This window comes from Schistocerca piceifrons, chromosome 1 (genome assembly GCF_021461385.2).
Source record: "Schistocerca piceifrons isolate TAMUIC-IGC-003096 chromosome 1, iqSchPice1.1, whole genome shotgun sequence".
NCBI lineage: Eukaryota > Metazoa > Arthropoda > Insecta > Orthoptera > Acrididae > Schistocerca > Schistocerca piceifrons.
This window is the reverse complement of record NC_060138.1, coordinates 291,446,471-291,465,602: the sequence shown is the minus strand read 5'-3', so window position 1 is coordinate 291,465,602 and position 19,132 is coordinate 291,446,471. Positions and strand designations below refer to the sequence as shown.

Genomic DNA, 19,132 nt, shown 5'->3' with positions numbered 1-19,132 from the left:
GGCAAGGCCACAGCCTATACATTTATAGAAAATAGTAATTATCCACTCTTGTGTTTGAGGTTCCGCGTAAAATGACAGCAATGACTATTGAAACCGGCAACCTTAAATAAAGAATTTTTTTGTACGATCTTGGCTTTTGAATGGTTTTTAACAATTAAAACAGATAGTCCTTCTGTACTCTGAAAATGAGAAAATTGGACAAGTTGCTTTATGTTTTTAAATATTTTAGCGATGACAAAACGTTTATAATGGACAGAGTTTTATCCACTTGATATCTTGCACGTGAGGTTCAGCGTAAAATAATCAGTTTGCAACAAAAGGATGTTAACGACCTGGAGATGACAGCAATAATGGTTGAAAATGGGCGTCTTTAATTAAAAAAGATTTATACGATCTTAGTTTTTGAATGGATTTTTTTAAATAGTATAACCGTTGTACAATCGTACTTGCAAGTTGCAAATACATTTGACAGCCTAGTAAGATTTCTGCTAATTTTTAAAAATGGGTTACATGTGAGAGTAAGTCCGAGTATACCTTGAATCAGACTAATAACGCAATCTAACTGCAAACAGTTTGTGAACAATCACCTAGGCTGTGAACAGCACCAATTTGCGCAACGATTTACAATGGACGTAACAAAACCTAACAGAATACAAGTGAAACAGAAAAATCCCAAAAGACATCTCACCTTACGTGAAACATGCATAAGTGCTTGCTATAACCACGTTCAGCGCTGGAGACACGGGGACCCAGTCGGTTAAAATAGCTTACAATTACAAGACGCCACATGATCTTACTTTACGTCGAACGAAGAACTGACACTCTCTCAGTTGCGTCATCTTCAACATCTACCCCTTCAAAATGGTTCAAATGGCTCTGAGTACTATGGGAGTTAACATCTGAGGTCATCAGTCCCCTAGAACTTAGAACTACTTAAACCTGACTAACCTAAGGACGTTACACACATCCATGCCCGAGGCAGGATTCGAACCTGCGACCGTAGCGGTCGCGCGGTTCCAGACTGAAGCGCCTAGAACCGTTCGGCTTCAACAGCCGGCTCTACCCCTTCGATAACCTCAGTCCACCTGTGTTCATGGAGCAGTTACTCATAAAAAGCACTTATAATTCACATGGAAATAGTTCAGCGCACAAAACCCTTTCCAGACAAGATATTGGAATGAGAGTTGCCAGTAAGCATCAATCAATACACAGTTCGGCGCTACTGTCGAGCACTTATTTATATCACTAGTTTCTCATTTTCCTTTTTATTATTCCGTCCTCCACTTCTTTCAGTACTGGTGATATTTCTTCAGTTTCCGATGATCCACAACGTACTGCCATGCAGAACAAAGGAAACAACTTCCTTTCCAAGACAAATTTCCTTAGAGAGGACAAATATGACCCTTGGAAAAACAGCCAATGTTTCTGGAGGGGCAGAGCTGACGTCACAGTGCAACGGTCGGCACCCTAGCAATGGCTGCCGCGTCTGCGACGACAGATAACCAGGAGGCAGTGACAATCTGAAGCGAGCACAGCCGGATCGTCGCTAAGGTCAGTACCAACTGCGTTCTGTGCTTGTAGTAAGCTGATACAGTGCTGACGGACACTGGGTATTTTCTTTTATACAGGCACTAAGGGCGAGAATACGTTCTTACATCCTGATTAAGTGTAAAATGGGAGAAACTCATTCTACTCAGGGAACCGCCAAGGACAAGTGATGTTATTAGACTAATAGCCGATGCACATGTGTACACGGCATCAATGGGGAAACGGGATAAGTTTTACTCAGAAACATCAACCATAGAGAAATCTAATGGCTGAAATTGCACGAAAGATTTTGTTTCCATATACAAATAATCATTTCTAGTCTCCACAGTCTGTATTATTTACATTGTAGACATCACCCTTGCTTTAATAAGTACAGTGGCGAACTATTTGCAATTAAAAACATTAAAATACTCTCTGCCTGACTGCCAGTTTGGGTTCCTCGATTAGGACAGAAACGCTTAGCAAATTCATGAACATGAATCTAAAGCACACAACGAGAAAACGCATCCGGCGCGATTCCGTTATTTTCGTTATGTACTAATAACCTATTGCGTACCGAAGTTTTATCTTGGAGTTATGCTGTATTTACACTGATACGCTACAGCATATAGCAGCAAATACAACTAGAGGGTTATATCTTTCGAGAGAGCGTCATAGAACTACACCCTGCTCATGAATGTGGCTCTACGTGTTTTTATTGCTTAGTTGTTGTACGCTGTTCGAAGAAAGAAACGTTTTCCTGTAAGAAAATGTTCTGTACATTCCCCCTTGACAAATTGTAAAAATGTTATATGTCCCTCCGAGAACAAATAGCTTTAATTTGTTGACAAGATTGATTTTGAACAAAATCCTTTCGGACATACCGCTGCGTCATTTTCATACATCTGCTCTCCACAAGCCACGGAACACTGGGTGACTGAGTTTACCTACACGATACTGTTAATCCTGATTCCTAATGCCCTAAACTATTTTATTCATATTGATATTGGCAGCAAACCAAGCGGCACATACACGAAGAGTTAGTCGCTTAGAACACTTGTCCCACAGTATACAGTTATCATATGTTTCTTTTTTTTTTAAATTTCCAAACACGTTCACAGGGATAGATGTAGTTATAGTAGCACCGAAAATCGACAGGAAATCATTCCGTCAAAGTGACAAAACTAGTTTAAAACCCATGCGAACAATTTCAGAGGAAACCCAACTCTGCAGCTCCAGAACGTAGAGAAACGTACTTTACTTGTAGTAGATGACGCCACGCAGCTCGCCTCAGTCGGCGCTTAAGGTCAGAGGTTATCAAGAGCTACTTCTCGCGTCCCCAACCTCAGGAGGCGAACCCCCTCTCGGTTGGCAGAGGCTTTAATTACCGCCTGGAGCGTCAAGGTGGATTACTGATTAGAAACCAATGCGGCAAAGGGCTCTCCTGTTCGACACTCATCTATTCATTCAGGAGATGAATGTTCACAGTGACTTGATCTATCGGTATTGTTTAGCCCCGTAGACTGTAACGTTCTTCTTCTTCCTCATCAGCTTCTTTGCCTTTTTCCCGTTTCTCTGTGGCGTCGACATGAGATGCAGAAATATTACATTTGATGGCCAGATGCCCTGACGTCAGCACTGCCCCACCCATCACCGCCCCCACACCAACCCTTCCCCACGACAGAACCTGTGTAACCCGCCTGTTTGCGTCCAGTGCAAATCTCACGTACAAGTTGTAAGTAGGCTGTTTAGGTTTTATATTGGTAACGCCACATAACGCTCTATATGAAAATCACTGGCTGTGCTGTGGGCAGTCTGTGGCTGGTTGGCATTATTGTAATATTCGCCACTATAGTGTTGGGCAGTAGGCTGTTACCAGCGCGTAGCGTTGCGCAGTTGGAGGTGAGCCGCCAGCAGTGGTGGATGTGGGGAGAGAAATGGTGGAGTTTTGAGAGCGGATGATCTGGACGTGTGTCCATCAGAAACAGTAAATTTGTAAGACTGGATGTCATGAACTGCTATATATATTATGACTTTTGAACACTAATAAGGTAAATACATTGTTTGTTCTTTATCAAAATCTTTCATTCGCTAACTACGCCTATCAGTAGTTAGTCCCTTCAGTAGTTAGAATCTTTTATTTAGCTGGCATTAGTGGCGCTCGCTGTATTGCAGTAGTTCGAGAAACGAAGATTTTTGTGAGGTAAGTGATTTGTGAAAGGTATAGGTTAGTGTTAGTCAGGGCCATTCTTTTGTAGGGATTATTGAAAGTAAGAATGCGTTGCGCTAACATATATTGTATGTCAGTTTACTGTTGATCAGAATAGGTAAAGAGCGAAATGTCTGAGTACGTTCAGTTTTGCTCAGCTGTTTGAAAATCAAATAGCGTAAGAGTTTTATCAACAGAGTAATTCATTAATTTTTCTAAGAAGATGTTTCAAAGTGTGAGAACGTTTTCTAAATATTTGCATAGAGAGTATCTGAGGCGGGACGTGTCATCGAGGTATTCACCTAGATACATTAGGAATCCACCTGTATACGACATCCAGACTGGCTGGCTCGCCAGCTATTACCATTAACCCGTGAGGTTAATTCGATTCGTGTCATGCTCGCCTTCCGAATTTCGAACGCTTTCGGGTATCTGAGCGGATTAAACCTGCAACTTCAGAGAGGGTAACAAATAGCAGATTTTAACTTATTGTGTGTGTGCAGTATTGTAGAAAGAACGCATGAATAAATTTTTACGTGATTTGGGCGTTTGCACATGCGAAATTAAGGACTCACAGCTGCCACCTCTGGCAACACCAACGGTTCTAACATGGCAGGGCATCGAGTCGAACTGGGTCTGGCTGACATATACGAGTCTGTCCTCATATGGTGCTTCAAAACTACTCATGAGCTGTGCAGTGCCTATGTATGATTGCAGGTGCAAATATTCATCCACCAAATAATTGTTACAAATTCAAGGTGAAACCTTCGGCTGTCTTTTATTTCGCACAATTCGCTACTAGTATCGGTCAATGACCATTGTCAGGCATAGCTGGCATAAACGACAGCAAATTTACACCATAGTTTGAAAAAAAAAGTAATTTTCTCTTTTGAGCCAACCATAGTACGTAAAAAATTGTCACTATCATAACTGTGTAGGATTATTTTCGTCAAAGCTTCTTGATTTTTTTCGTCACAGCTTCTTGAGAAAATTATCGTACACAGTTATTGTGAAATTTTTTTTACGTACTATGGGGGGCTTAGATTAGATTTTAGATTAGATTAGATTAGATTAATACTAGTTCGAAGGATCATGAATATGATATTTCGTAATGATGTGGAATGAGTCGAATTTTCCAATACATGACATAATTAGGTTAATTTAACAACATACTTAAGTTAATATAACAACTTTATTTTTTTGTGTTTTTTTGGTTTTCTTTATTTTTTATTTTTATTTTTTTTATTTTTTTAATATTTTTGTTTTGGTTTTTTTTCTTTTTTTCTTAATTTATATCTAAAAATTCCTCTATGGAGTAGAAGGAGTTGTCATTCAGAAATTCTTTTAATTTCTTCTTAAATACTTGTTGGTTATCTGTCAGACTTTTGATACTATTTGGTAAGTGACCAAAGACTTTAGTGCCAGTATAATTCACCCCTTTCTGTGCCAAAGTTAGATTTAATCTTGAATAGTGAAGATCGTCCTTTCTCCTAGTATTGTAGTTATGCACACTGCTATTACTTTTGAATTGGGTTTGGTTGTTAATAACAAATTTCATAAGAGAGTATATATACTGAGGAGCTACTGTGAATATCCCTAGATCCTTAAATAAATGTCTGCAGGATGATCTTGGGTGGACTCCAGCTATTATTCTGATTACACGCTTTTGTTCAATAAATACTTTATTCCTCAGTGATGAATTACCCCAAAATATGATGCCATATGAAAGCAATGAGTGAAAATATGCGTAGTAAGCTAATTTACTAAGATTTTTATCACCAAAATCTGCAATGACCCTTATTGCATAAGTAGCTGAACTCAAACGTTTCAGCAGATCATCAATGTGTTTCTTCCAATTTAATCTCTCATCAATGGACACACCTAAAAATTTGGAATATTCTACCTTAACTATATGCTTCTGATTAAGGTCTATATTTATTAATGGCGTCATACCATTCACTGTACGGAACTGTATGTACTGTGTCTTATCAAAATTCAGTGAGAGTCCTTTTACAAGGAACCACTTAGTAATTTTCTGAAAGACAGTATTGACAATTTCATCAGTTAATTCTTGTTTCTCAGGTGTGATTACTATACTTGTATCATCAGCAAAGAGAACTAACTTTGCCTCTTCATGAATATAGAATGGCAAGTCATTAATATATAATAAGAACAACAAAGGACCCAAGACTGACCCTTGTGGAACCCCATTCTTGATAGTTCCCCAGTTTGAGGAATGTGCTGATCTTTGCATGTTATGAGAACTACTTATTTCAACTTTCTGCACTCTTCCAGTTAGGTACGAATTAAACCATTTGTGCACTGTCCCACTCATGCCACAATACTTGAGCTTGTCTAGCAGAATTTCATGATTTACACAATCAAAAGCCTTTGAGAGATCACAAAAAATCCCAATGGGTGGTGTTCGGTTATTCAGATCATTCAAAATTTGACTGGTGAAAGCATATATGGCATTTCCTGTTGAAAAACCTTTCTGGAAACCAAACTGACATTTTGTTAGTACTTCATTTTTACAGATATGTGGAGCTACTCTTGAATACATTACTTTCTCAAAAATTTTGGATAAAGCTGTTAGAAGGGAGATTGGACAGTAATTGTTGACATCAGATCTATCCCCCTTTTTATGCAATGGTATAACAATAGCATATTTCAGTCTATCAGGGAATATGCCCTGTTCCAGAGAGCCATTACACAGGTGGCTGAAAATCTTACTTATCTGTTGAGAACAAGCTTTTAGTATTTTGCTGGAAATGCCATCAATTCCATGTGAGTTTTTGCTTTTAAGCAAGTTTATTATTTTCCTAATTTCAGAGGGAGATGTGGGTGAGATTTCAATTGTATCAAACTGCATAGGTATGGCCTCTTCCATTAACAACCTAGCATCTTCTAATGAACACCTGGATCCTACTATATCCACAACATTTAGAAAATGATTATTAAAAATATTTTCAACTTCTGACTTTTTGTTCGTAAAGTTTTCATTCAATTTGATGGTAATACGGTCTTCCTCTGCTCTTGGTTGACCTGTTTCTCTTTTAATAATATTCCAAATTGTTTTAATTTTATTATCAGAGTTGCTGATTTCAGACATGATACACATACTCCTGGATTTTTTAATAACTCTTCTTAATATAACACAGTAGTTTTTATAATTTTTGATAGTTTCTGGGTCACTACTCTTTCTTGCTGTCAGATACATTTCCCTTTTCCGGTTACAAGATATTTTTATACCCTTAGTAAGCCATGGTTTGTTACAAGGTTTCTTACGAGTATATTTAACTATTTTCTTGGGGAAGCAGTTTTCAAATGCATTTACAAAAATGTCATGAAATAAATTATATTTTAAATTGGCATCAGGTTCACGGTACACCTCATCGCAGTCTAACTGCTGTAGGCTTTCCCTGAAATTTGCAATTGTTAAATCGTTGACTGAACGTACTACTTTGGAGGACTGTTTAGTATTGCTGAATGGAGCTATGTCATATATTGTAACTAGCTGTGCACCATGATCAGAAAGACCATTCTCAACAGGCTGAGCATTTATCTGGTTAAACTTATCTTGGTCTATAAAGAAGTTATCTATCAGTGAGCTGCTATCCTTTACCACCCGAGTAGGAAAATCAATAACGGGTGTCAAATTGAAAGAACCTAGTAATACTTCAAGGTCATTTTTCCTATTACCCTCTTTCAGAGAATCTACATTGAAGTCCCCACACATAATAATTTGCTTCCCCCTGTCTGACAGATAGTGTAACACTACCTTCCTTAACGGACGTAGGTTAGCTATATAAAGTCTGTACTGTAATAAGTTCACGGGCTTCACATTAGTTGACCGCGTGTACCAAATAGAAGCAAGATCAGACTTATCTTCAGTCAATAACTGCAGTGATGCATCAAGCAAATGTAAAGTATAATTGCTCTTTCGCATGGACAAGAAGTACACACAGTAGGTGCTACCTATAATTAACAATTCGGTCGCCAGCCTACTTAGGCAATTAGTGAGTTTTTCCTTGTACAAGTGGGTGCATGTACAAGCATAGTAACACGTAGTAATGATGCGTTATATGGCAAAGTTTGGAACTCGAAAAATCCACTGAACTAAAGTTTTCTCTTTTTGTACTAATTTGGACGAACTACATTTACACAACACCACACAGTAATGATTACTACTAACTGCATTTTGTATGTTGAGCAGACTGAAATCGGGCATAGATTACCCTATAATTAGCGGTTTTGAAAGCACATATACAATGTCACTATTAAAGATGGAAAAACACTAATACACTTAGGTATAATATAGAATTTAGCTTTACTGGTCAAATCTGAGCAGTACACATCAAGGTTTGAACGAATGGATAAGAGAAAAAGGGGGGGGGGGCCTGAAACTGTTATGGTCGTTATACTGACACTGTTAAGTACTGAAGGCAAATTAACGCTCAAGATTACCAATCTATGGATAACTACTCTTTTGTCTTACTTCTGAATAATTTAACTGTCATTCTTTCTGTCTCAAATTAATTAAATAACATCGCAAACTCAATTAAAAAAAAACTCTTTTGTTCTTTACCAACATTTGCAACAACACACAGAACTTTAGATCCCTTTATGGCATAGATTACTCTGCTGATAATTTTCAATAACACAAACATTAAACTTTCAGTTTAGGACACTCGGATTGCACAATACGAGGTAAGGATCCTGTCTAGGTCAGTGATCAGGATAAGTCATGGCTAAAGCAATTCTGGTAAAAGTCACGTTATTATTGAACCATTAGAAACAGTTTCAACACTGGTCCACACAGATACACTTCTAAAGATGAAATAAATGTTTGACCTGTGCAAGTCGGTGCGGCGGTTGGCGGGCAGCGAGATAGCGGGCAGCACGGCACACATACAAGCACGGCTAAGGCTCACACACCATCGGCACTTTCCATCTTCTTAGCGTCGTAATTTTTCCAATTTTGTGCCTCAGAATATAACCATGCCAAGTGGTTGTCGGAATCGGTTCATCCGAGGCTCAATGGAATCCACTTTTCCTGGGTAGCCTCCTCGGTACAGTACGTGTACTTCCGACTGTTGCTCGCCTCCGACTGTGTTACTGAGCCCGTTGTGCCGAACCGCGCCAGTGTGCGTTTTTCCGCCTCGCTGCCTCCACCTTTTCCCGCTCCCCTACAGGTAGGGTATTCACCAAAGGTTTTCTACTACACATATCCTAATGCATTACCTACGTATGGACCAAGTGTATAAATTACAATTTTCACATCTTACAATAGTTTTAACATTAAATACACTTTCCTTTGATTACCACATTATTTGAAATCTAACATAAATAATAATATTCGTTTCAAAAGTTACTCACAGTTTCTTTAACATGACATTAAAAGAATCGAAAAAGAAACTCAACACATTGCTATTATTAATTTATCTAAATTCATACAGAAAAAAATTATTATATGTATAATTCTCGTTACACATGCCCCTGTTTCCAGAAAATTTTCTTAAGTCCAAATTTTATGGGAACACTAAATCTTACAATTATACAGTGATTCCGAATCTTTACTTAATTATCCAAAAAGATTTACACTACATATTTCCTTTTGCTCACTGTATATAAGTTTACACTTTTTAAACACTTCAAGAATAACTACTTGTCATTTATTCAAGTGCCTTTTTGCACAGTCCAACTTCCCATCATAACCTCACTAAAATAGCAATTTACTCATTTTTTCTAAATTTCTCAAAGAAATAATTTAAAATTCTGGAATACAAACATTTAACTACAAAAACAATTTCATATTTTGTATACACTATAAGATAATTTGTCGCTGCTTGCTTTGCATAGCAGTCCATTTTCTTAATTACTAAACAAAACACACACACATATATTCAGAAAATTAATTACACATATTTGCTGCCTATTATGCGGATTTAGGCAGTACTTCTCACTTCATATTGGGACATCTCCTGGATCACATTTACAATTTTCCATCGATTATTTATCTGCCCTCATTGGTATTTGGCAGTCCTTCATATTATGGATCATACAGTGCCCATTTTCACTTTGACAGTCCCATCTTTTATCTGGCTGATAGCATTTATCCTTTCTTTTCAGTCCTTTTCTCCATACATTTTTATAGTTACAGTTCAATTGGTAATCTGAAACTCACATAACTACATTAGCACACTTTCAAGGGTATACAGACATTTACAAAGATTAGTTACATTTAGAATAATTTGGGTTCAGCATAAGATACAGCACATTTACTCGTTCCTAGGAACATACAGTTTCAGGTCCACAATATTTCTTACACCTAAAGGTCTTTTGGATTTTGGGTAGATCAGGTAGTAAGCATTGTCGTGTGGAATATTCTGTATTATATATGGTCCATTATAAATATATTTAAATTTTGAAATTTCATGGTTTAGTTCACTAGACTTTTTGTGGGTTTTTAAAAGAACATAATCTCCAATTTTAAATTTTGAAACTTTTAAATTTTTGTTGTGTCTTTTACATCTAGATTCAGCTTTTTGCTTTGCCCTTTTTATCACCAATTCTTTCTTTTGATCCAATCCCAAACTTGTACAAGGTGGAAACTCTAGTTTTTCTTCAATTAAACTTTTACTACTTCTGCCTAACAAAATTTCTTCTGGTGGGAATCCTGTAGTTTCATGATGTAATGTGTTCATGACATTCTCAAAATCCGATATAAACCTGCCCCAGGCTCTATGATTGTGACTGCAGTATGTTCTACACAATCTCCCGATTTCTCGCATGTACCTTTCAACCGGGTTGCTAGCAGGATGATAAGCTGAGATATATTTAACCTCCACACCATTTCTCTCCATTCCTTCTTTCCAAATTTTGGATATGAACTGGGGTCCATTGTCAGATAGTACTGCTTTGGGTTTCCCGATGGTCCTAAAGTATTCGACCATCCTATTAAATAAAGCTTTTGCTGATGCTTTTTTCAAGGGGTATAATTTCACAAATTTTGAAAATACTTCCAATATCACCAAAATATATGCACAATTCCCCGAAGTTTTTGGGAGGGGACCATATAAATCTACCGATAATAAGTCTAGGGTGTCTTCAGGCAACGTACTTTGCATTGGTCCCCTACTAGTTTTGTTCGGCACTTTGGCTTTTTGACAGACATCACATGACTTAATTCGTTCCTTTACCTTCTTACTGACACTACCAATAATCACTACTACATTATTCAATTTATCCAAACACTTCTTTGGCCCACTATTCCCCAATGCTAAATGAAAATAATCTATGACCTCGGTATCAAACTGGTGTGGCCAACATACTCTCCGTTCCTCAGTGGCTAAATCTTTCCTCCTATATAAAATGCCTTTATAAATTTTATAATATTTCTTAATTTGAGGATACTGTACACTGTCAAAATTTACCTTCACTGATTTCCAGGTTGAATCCTCATTCTGATGGTATCTCATATTTTTACATATCTGCTCCATTTTTCTCTTTCCTGAAACCTCTTTCATATACCTTATCTGAAAAGTACCCTCTTCACCATTTTCATTTGGCACTTCACTCATACCATTAGGCAATCGAGATAAAGCATCTGCCACATAATTTTCAGTACCTTTAACATAGTAAATATCGTAATCAAATTGTTGTAGGTACAAAGCCCAACGAGTCAGCCTACCATTAAGTAACCGGCAATCTTTAAGAAAAGTTAAAGCTTTGTGGTCAGTATGTATGATGAGCTTATGGCCCCACAGATAATTTCTAAATTTCTTTAGCCCCCATATAATGGCTAAAGCTTCCTTTTCCGAAATAGTGTAGTTCCTCTCGTATTTTGTTAGAGTTCTACTTGCAAATGCGATAGTCCTGTGTTCGATTTCTTTGTCATTACAGATTTCTTGAAAAACTTCTATACCAATTCCATAAGCACTGCTGTCAGTACTCATATGGAAAGGTTCTGATAGTATGGGGTGATGCAAAATATTGTCATTCAAAAGTTCGTTCTTCAATTTTTCAAAATCTCTCATGCACCCTTCAGTCCACACAAAAGCACTATTTTTCTTAAGTAAATTATTCAGATGAGGACTATTAAAAACTTGCCCCTTGACGAACTTTCTATAGAACCCACATAAACCTAAAAAGGCTTTCAACTGTTTTCTATTTCTAGGAGCCGGACATCCTGATATTGCACTTAACTTTTCCGGATCCTTGCCAATGCCGTTTGCAGTAATAATGTGCCCCAGAAACTTTATTTCCGATTTCACAAATTCACATTTCTTCCACTTAAGCGTCATGCCCCCTGTTTGTAGAGCACCAAAAACTTTCCGCAACAACTCGCAATGCTCTTGCCATGCTTCTGTAGCAATCAGTAAATCGTCGACATAAATGGTTAGCTGGGAACTCAGTTCTCTCCCTAACACCAAGTCCAGTGCCCTAATAAATACTGCCACAGAAGTGCTAAGCCCAAACGGCACTACTTTATACTGATAGCATTTCCCAGCGAATAGAAAAGCGGTATATTTACGGGATTCTTTACTTAATGGGATTTGCCAGTATCCGGCTGTCATATCCAGACTGGTTAAATACTTCACGTTATAAAATTTTTGGAGCATTTCGTCCAGATTTTCAGGTCTGTCTATTTCCTTCTCTACAATTTTGTTCAAAGTTCTGGCGTCGATAACTACTCTCACTCCCCCATCCCTTTTGTTCACTATGATAAGGGGACTATTATACTCGCTACTACTTCGTTCAATTACCCCCCACTCTATCATTTTATCTATTTCCGCTTGAACAGCCTGCCTCTTTGATATGGGTATCGAAAACGGTCTTGCGAAGAAAGGTTTATGCTCTGTGGTCTCAATCTGATATTCAAAATTCTTAACTAGGCCAGGTTTGTCCGAAAATACGGGGCGGTTACTATCTAAAATTTCAAGTAATTCTGCTTTCTGTTCGGGGGATATTTCCTCTAAATTTTCCACCATTCCCTTAAATTCCTGCCCCTGCTCGTCACTCTCATTTAATATTCTCTGGACATGGTACACCTCGTACTTGCTTGTCAACCCATCCTTCCCTTGGTCGATCTCCAACAACAAAGAATCGATTTCTGAATCAAACACTTCCCCACTTTCCTCAAAAATTAATTCCAAATTCCTAAATGTACTATTTATTTTGATCACTCCCTGGCTACAGTCAATAATAACCTTTTCTTTATCCAACCAATCTATCCCCAAAATCATTTGAGTACTCAAGTCTGGCACAACCAAAAAATCGTGTTCAAAGTTTTGTCCTTTTATACTAAATTCAACCAAAATCTGGTTCTTTACCGGCTTGCTAGCCTTACCAGTTGCACCAACAATTTTTACACCTGTCACTGACATAATTACTATCCCAGGCTTATCACAAATATGTTCGAAAAATGACTGAGAAATTGCACTTATCTGAGACCCAGTATCAAGAAGTACTTGCAATTCCACGTTATAAATTTCAATTGGTATTATAGTTTGTTTAACCGTCGAATGTTTTTCATTACCGTGGTCTTCCTTGAGCAAATCCGGGTCGACAATAACATCGTCCCAAGATATGCTTTTAACATTCATTTCACATATATCTGGCGGTTTCTTGGGTTCCGGAAGTTCAAAGTTATCAATTACCAGAACTCTTCGCGAAATAAACCCTGAGTCGTCCGGTGGCTCTTTCTTTCTTTGTTCGGTCTCAACGTCTGGATTTTGCTTTGAAGTTTCTTCATCATTAGGTACAATGCCACAATTAACTGCATCCCTATTATTTTCACTGATTTTCTCATACCCTCTTTCAGTAAAAGTATATTCATTTTCCTTTACACCTGAAAATTCATCTTCACTAGATTCATCACTACTCTCTTCCTCTACATCAGATTCACTTAAGCACGCTACTTTTGCACAATAGGGAGCGTTAGTACATTCATTTTCGTCTGTATTTGCGTATCTTTCATCATCTGAACTATCGTCGGAATCCGACCATTCCGGATCGCTTTCAGGTTCTAACATAAAAGCTTTTCTGAGACAGGCACTAAGTTCTTCCTCTGTATTGTCGTCAGGCTTAGATTTTAATTCAATCTCCTCTTTTGGCAAAACGGCCTCATCCTCAGCTTTATTCACATCCACTGTGACTTCATATTCAGTGTAATCCTCGTGGACTTTAATTACTTTCAGGTAATCATCTACCCCTTCTCCACGGTGCCTCTCGGTAGCAGCTTGTACTATTGGCGGACTGTTAGCAGAAGTTATTTCTTCATCAATGCGGAGGATTTCATCCTCCAAATCCTTCCTATCATTAACCTTCATCCTATTGGCAGCACGCGTACTTTGCGCGGCGCTATTTATTCTCCCCTCTTCAAATTTGGGCCACGTCACTTTATGGACGTCCCTACTATCTCTCTTTCCACCAACTAATTTCTTCGCCTCATACTCCCTTTTAAAATCCTCCCACTCACATTGCTTTAGGCCCTTGTACAGATCATCGATCTGCACACGCCAATCAGTTACTTCTGCTAATTCATCCTCGCCTTTTATCTCATTGCAAACACTGCTAACCGCACCTCTCTGTGTATTCACAGTTTCATTTATTGTTTCCTTTGCCACGGAATTGTCACTCGTAAAATTTTCATTAGCTCTGACTGCTACGTTCGTACCTACTGCTGCCGTATTGCTAGCGGCTTCTTTCCGAACAGATGTTCCGCTAGGCTGGGCCGTTGCCCTCTGATGCTCCACTCGCCTGTTAACATGTATCGCTCTGTGCGGCAGCGATGATTCATTCTGGCTCGCACCTGACGCTTGTTTCGCCACAACACGTCGCGGCGTTCCATGCTCGTCCCTAGCCTGTCTCATTACATTACGGTCGGTCCGATATCTTTTCTTGAATCGGGGCCGGTATGTATTGTCCGCTTCCGTTTGGCCCGCAACGTTCGCGGAAATTAGTTTCCCGCGTCGTTATTATTTTGCGCGGTATACCCTCTACCGCGACCTGGATTATTTCCTCTGCCTCTTCCTCTTTGTATTACATTGACGCGAAATCCATCGCCATCGTTTCGTTCGTCATTACGTCGGTTATTATGGTTACCAAAATTTTGATAATTGGCACGACTTTCGCGCCAATGGTCTTCATCTTCGACCCTTTCTAGAAATGCTTGGAAGCTACGATGATTGCTTCCTACATACCTCTTGGAATCCTCCGGAAGCTTTTTATATAGCTCCCAGATAATTTCTGAATCTGATCTTCTACCTCTTAAATGCGTCAATTTCCGGTACCAATGCTCGCAGAAATCTTCCAAAGAGTTCCTGCCCCTGTTATCATGCTGTTTGGCCATGATGAACTCCCGCCATAAATGGTCCTGCTTTTGTTCAGACCAATATTCTTCCGTAAATCTCTGCCTAAATTCCTCGAACGTCATTTGTTCGGTATTTAAATTTATTCCCCAGCGCTTAGCATCACCCGCTAAGGCGCTAATTACAACATTTATCTTTTCCTGATCAGACAAGTACTCAGGAAATACTCTCTCGCAATTTTTGATAAAATCTAACGGATGCCACCCGTTATGTTTCTTGGCTGGATCGAAGCGTTCCTCGCCTTCTAACAGCTTCGTAATTGGTGTGCCATTACAGACAACACCAGGCCTATCTTTAATTTTGCTCTCCAGATCGAAAATTCTGCCTTGAATTTTCGTAGTATTTTGTTCACAATTTTGAACACATCCGCATACTTTTTTACTTAAATCCCTTTCAGTGTCTGAAACTACCTTTTTCAATTGCGATATCCCATGTTGACATTTGTTTACGACCTCAGTTTTAAGACCGAAAACTTTTTCGTCTACCTTAGTTTCAACCGGAGGTTCTACTTTCTCTTGGATGTTGAGAATTTCAACCTCGAATCTACTATTAATGTTTCCAATTTCCTTCTGCATAGTATCCATATTTTTGTTAATGGTATCAATTTCACGTTTCAGTGTATTTACCACCCAATTTTTGTTCTACCTGTTCTATCTGTTTACTAATTTTAATTCCCTGTCCTTCGACCTGTGCTTTAATTTGATCCACCTGTGTTTTGAGTTGCTCGTTAACGTGTGTTTTGAGCTGTTCATTCTGTGTTTTGAGCCGCTCGTCAACGTGTGTTTTGAGCTGATTAACCTGACTACCGACTTGTTTTTGAAGCTGATCATTCTGTCCTGCAATTTGTTTGGTTAATTGTTCAAATAAGTCGTTCATACTTAAAATTTTTATACTGTTTTGTTCTACAGGATCGATGTGTTCCGATTCTACTTCAGAAGTTTCTTTCGGTTCTTTCTTTATCTGTGGAGAATCAAACATGTCAGTGGATTCATTCACATACCCACTATCATCTACAAAGTCACCCTCTGCTTCCTGTTTTGTCCCTTGCTGTGTTCGAGGCGATCTCAACCTTTCAATCTGTTCATTGACATGTTCGTGGTATTGTATGTACGCCAACTGTCTTTCGCTAACGCCATCTGTTATCTGGCCGCGTAAACTCCGGCTACTGCCAGCCGCATTCTCCATTTCGCTTGGCGCACCTACCCCGTCTACGTTTCTGTCCATACTCAATGCCAACTACACCACACTATTATACTTGGCTCACACTGCAGTTTCTTTTACTGACTTTTATTGCAATTCGTGCCACTGAACATCCACTGTTCAATCTTTACGTTAATTTGTAACCGACAACAACTGGATGTCCTGTCACCGGGAAGCCACTTGTAACACTACCTTCCTTAACGGACGTAGGTTAGCTATATAAAGCCTGTACTGTAATAAGTTCACGGGCTTCACCTTATAAACAAGGATTTTAGTACATTAGTTGACCGCGTGTACCTAATAGAAGCAAGATCGGACTTATCTTCAGTCAATAACTACAGTGATGCATCAAGCAAATGTAAAGTATAATTGCTCTTTCGCATGGACAAGAAGTACACACAGTAGGTGCTACCTATAATTAACAATTCGGTCGCCAGCCTACTTAGGCAATTAGTGAGTTTTTCCTTGTCCAAGTGGGTGTATGTACAAGCATAGTAACACGTAGTAATGATGCGTTATATGGCAAAGTTTGGAACTCGAAAAATCCACTGAACTAAAGTTTTCTCTTTTTGTACTAATTTGGACGAACTACATTTACACAACACCACACAGTAATGATTACTACTAACTGCATTTTGTATGTTGAGCAGACTGAAATCGGGCATAGATTACCCTATAATTAGCGGTTTTGAAAGCACATATACAATGTCACTATTAAAGATGGAAAAACACTAATACACTTAGGTATAATATAGAATTTAGCTTTACTGGTCAAATCTGAGCAGTACACATCAAGGTTTGAACGAATGGATAAGAGAAAAAGGGGGGGGCCCTGAAACTGTTATGGTCGTTATACTGACACTGTTAAGTACTGAAGGCAAATTAACCCTCAAGATTACCAATCTATGGATAACTACTCTTTTGTCTTACTTCTGAATAATTTAACTGTCATTCTTTCTGTCTCAAATTAATTAAATAACATCGCAAACTCAATTCAAAAAAAACTCTTTTGTTCTTTACCAACATTTGCAACAACACACAGAACTTTAGATCCCTTTATGGCATAGATTACTCTGCTGATAATTTTCAATAACACAAACATTAAACTTTCAGTTTAGGACACTCGGATTGCACAATACGAGGTAAGGATCCTGTCTAGGTCAGTGATCAGGATAAGTCATGGCTAAAGCAATTCTGGTAAAAGTCACGTTATTATTGAACCATTAGAAACAGTTTCAACACTGGTCCACACAGATACACTTCTAAAGATGAAATAAATGTTTGACCTGTGCAAGTCGGTGCGGCGGATGGCGGGCAGCGAGATAGCGGGCAGCACGGCACACATACAAGCACGGCTAAGGCTCACACACCATCGGCACTTTCCATCTTCTTAGCGTCGTAATTTTTCCAATTTTGTGCCTCAGAATATAGCCATGCCAAGTGGTTGTCGGAATCGGTTCATCCGAGGCTCAATGGAATCCACTTTTCCTGGGTAGCCTCCTCGGTACAGTACGTGTACTTCCGACTGTTGCTCGCCTCCGACTGTGTTACTGAGCCCGTTGTGCCGAACCGCGCCAGTGTGCGTTTTTCCGCCTCGCCTGCCTCCACCTTTTCCCGCTCCCCTACAGGTAGGGTATTCACCAAAGGTTTTCTACTACACATATCCTAATGCATTACCTACGTATGGACCAAGTGTATAAATTACAATTTTCACATCTTACAATAGTTTTAACATTAAATACACTTTCCTTTGATTACCACATTATTTGAAATCTAACATAAATAATAATATTCGTTTCAAAAGTTACTCACAGTTTCTTTAACATGACATTAAAAGAATCGAAAAAGAAACTCAACACATTGCTATTATTAATTTATCTAAATTCATAAAGAAAAAAATTATTATATGTATAATTCTCGTTACAATAGCACAACAAGGAGTCCAAATTTTTCAGAAATAGATGAAAATTTCCTGATGGGGACCTGTATACAGTTACAATTATAAATGTGCCTTTATTTAATTCAAGCTCACAGGCACATGCTTCTATATGTTTCTCTACACAAAACTTTTTTGTTTCTATACTTTTTGCACAATGATAACTTTTGACATATATGGCAACTCCTCCTTTCTCCATATTTTCCCTCATTACATGTGCAGAGAGCTTATAACCACTTACATTTACCTTATCCATATCAGTAACAATGTGATGCTCAGACAGGCATAGTATATCTATTTCATTCTCAGCTTCTAAATCTTCTAAACAAACCAGAAGCTCATCTACTTTATTCTTTAAACTCCCAATATTTTGATGAAATATACTTACATTATTTTTAATTATACTTTTATGAGAACCTTTCCTTATTCTAACATTTGCAGTACTCTCCTGTCTGAGTTTCTCATTGTGCTTAGGCCTAGTTCCTACACCAGTGGTCACATGGTGTTCAGACAGGCAGATTATGTCAACTGGGTTGGGTGACTTTAATTCATCAATGCAATTACCTAGGACTGAGATACAACTTGGTGGAGATAAAATTTCTGGTGATTGGTGAAAATTTATAATTGATAGCTGTGATTGGTGATCCAATGTGCTAGAATTGTGCTGTTTAATTTCTTTCCTAAACTGAAGATTTGTTTCAAACCTGACCTCTCGTATAACTTGACATCTTTCTGTCTTACCTATCCTAAAAAAGGTGCTGCTCCAACACCTGTAACCACTGGTATTTTACCATTCATGGCAGTGCCTCCCCCCCTTAAATTTCCTGCTATTACCCCAGCCAGTTTCCCCTTCCCTTTCCTGTTGAGATGTAGGCCGTGCCTGGT

At 38.5% G+C, this 19,132-nt stretch overlaps 1 protein-coding gene across 2 annotated transcripts in view; it reads left to right on the top strand.

The window, feature by feature from the left end:
* The first annotated feature begins 1,496 nt into the window (after positions 1-1,496).
* Positions 1,497-19,132, top strand: part of LOC124799825 — a 63,578-nt gene continuing 45,942 nt past the window's right edge. For both annotated transcript variants that reach the window (XM_047262950.1, XM_047262949.1), the window contains exon 1: positions 1,497-1,551. The gene's annotated coding sequence lies outside the window, so the exon portion shown is untranslated. The remainder of the gene's footprint in view (positions 1,552-19,132) is intronic.